General features: G+C 32.6%; 1 non-coding gene across 1 annotated transcript; it reads left to right on the forward strand.

The window, feature by feature from the left end:
* The first annotated feature begins 1,714 nt into the window (after window positions 1-1,714).
* Window positions 1,715-1,877, forward strand: LOC145271611 (U1 spliceosomal RNA). The gene has a single exon (XR_013866017.1). It is a non-coding gene; the product is annotated as a U1 spliceosomal RNA (small nuclear RNA).
* The last annotated feature ends 602 nt before the right edge of the window (window positions 1,878-2,479 follow it).

Below are 2,479 nucleotides of genomic sequence, written 5' to 3' on the forward strand. Positions count from 1 at the left end.
TACATACATAAAACTGTGTGTAGCGTACTGAGAAAAATATTTTTTCTCAAAAGTAAAAGTGAACAAAATTTATTTGTAAAAAAATCTGTATACATGATTCTAGTATATAAAATAATTACACATAAAAATTTGGTTATTTTTAATTTGTTTTTGAAAGATCGCTAGTAAATTAGCAGAATAAATAACTGCTTTTTTTTTCGTAATTACATTAAAATTGATAAACTAAATCTGTGTTCCTTCTGTCGTCACAAATATAACTTTTAAAAGTATATTTTATATCATTTACATTAATTATCAGCGTTGTTTGCGTAAAATAACTGTTGTAGTAAAGCCAGGAACTATGCTATATTATCGATTATCTCCACGACGACGACGACGATGACGACAGCGACCATGACGATGACGACGACGCTATGAGATTAATATATGAACAAAAAAATATAGCGTCTTTGGCATTTTTTAAATTACTGCTCATGTAAGGGAAAATAACTCTTCAGATCGGAATTTTTAATTTTGTTTCCTCCGTGCTTTGATATGATTAATGGGTGCTTGCACATTTTTATCAAGACATCAAAAAATAAAAATATTGAAAAAAATATATTGTATGTATTCGTTATAGAATAAAGTTTTCATGCAAAAAAAAATCACTTAATTTGATCAAATTTTAATGAGGTCGATCGGGTAACGGCCATCTTTTTTCGCTTAGGAGAAGGGTGCGCCAGGGGGAGATAACTCCAATCACTGCTTACAGTTTGTCAAGTTTTGATGAGATTATTTTGAAACATGAGCAAAAAAAAAAAAATATTTTAGCTTTTTTTCACTTATTTGACAAAGTTTCTGTTTTCTTTTTAAATTTTGTGTTTCATTTTGTCCTTTGTAAATCAATTTTTCGTTTAAAACCACCCCTTTCTCCTCGTGTACGTAAACAGCCAAATAGCGATAATAGTTCGATTTCACTAAAATTTGATTTTCCTCAGTAAAAAAGTACTTGATGAAATTTAGTTACTTTTTATTCGGATAACTTTATTCCATAACGGGTACGTACAATATAACTCTTTATTTTTCAATATTTTTTTATGTCTTGATTAAACTGTACAAGTGCCAATTAATGAAATACAAAACTGTTTGATTTAATTACATAAATAAGTTTTTGGTTTAGTGCTTTGGTTTGAATTCTAAAAGTTTTCATTCGTTTGTATTTGTTCTCATTGAAAAGATTATGAATTTATGTTGTTCACATGTAAACGACCTTGACATTAAATATTACAGTAAAATGTAAGTTCGTTAAGAATTGAGGTATTTTGTGAAAATGTTGGTAAGTTTAAATGATAGTAACTTATTAGTTATGGATTATTGTTATTAGTTAATAAAAAAGTTGTGATATGATCATATTGGTGAGAATTTTATGGAGGTATTTTAGTTATTTATTAGTGTTTGTCGGTGGTGAGTATAGAAGTGGCACCGTAAAAAAACATTATACTTACCTTATATAGGTCAGGCCGTGGTCCTTCGGGGCCTGGCCAACAAGTGTCAAGCAAAGACCATATGTGGGGGCGACCCCACATATAAGACCTTGGTCAATATAGGGGCAACCCTTCATACCAATTGTCACTATCCAGCTCCTCTACTCCCCGGGGAGTTGGTCCCCATTTCTCCTTCACTCCTTTAAAAATCGTCCTTGTGCCTAATTTGCTCGGTGGGGGTGCAAATAAATAGCCTTACCTTACGTAGGAGTAACGGTGATCACTAAGGCCATTCCCCCAGAGCGAGGCCCATCCATTGCACTGCGGTTGGGTTGACCTTTGCGATCATCCCAAATGTGGACGACTCGGACGTGCTATTTCTAAGTGTGGGGTCTGCGTACGCGCTTACCCCGATAATACAATCAAAATCAGAAATCCTTTCCTATTTCTTCCAAGTACCTCTCACTCGTAGGTCTGTACTCCCTCCGCTTAATCACCCTTAATCTCTGTAATACCAAGAAACAGGCCATTTCTCTATAGAAAAAAAAACTTGGAAAATTAAGACATTTATAAGTTTTGGGGGATGTTGAAAACGAAAAAAGGTTTAAAATTCCAGCAAACGAGTAGTTTCCAATATATGAAGAATTTTACGTAAATTGAGCACCCATACGTTTGCAGGAATTTTAAACGTTATTTTCGTTTTCAACATCCTCAAAAACTTATACATGTCTAAATTTTCCAAGTTTTTTTCTAGTGTGGAAAGTCGATTTTCTGCCCCTTTCTGGTCTTATATTCCCAACATTTCCAATAGGTGTCGCTAGCAGTTTATCATTCAAAAACAAGATAGTGGGAATTTTTTCTTCAATAAAATGTCTCATAATATTTGATTTTCTTAAATAAAAAACCTACTTGGTCGATTTACGTGATTTTTGGAATATGACATTTTCATGCAGTGACAAGTACGTACATTATAAAGATTTTTTTTCAGCTTTTTATAGTAAAAAATATTACTAGTG

This window comes from Euprymna scolopes, chromosome 46 (assembly GCF_053919585.1).
Source record: "Euprymna scolopes isolate OS-2025 chromosome 46, ASM5391958v1, whole genome shotgun sequence".
NCBI classification, from domain to species: domain Eukaryota; kingdom Metazoa; phylum Mollusca; class Cephalopoda; order Sepiida; family Sepiolidae; genus Euprymna; species Euprymna scolopes.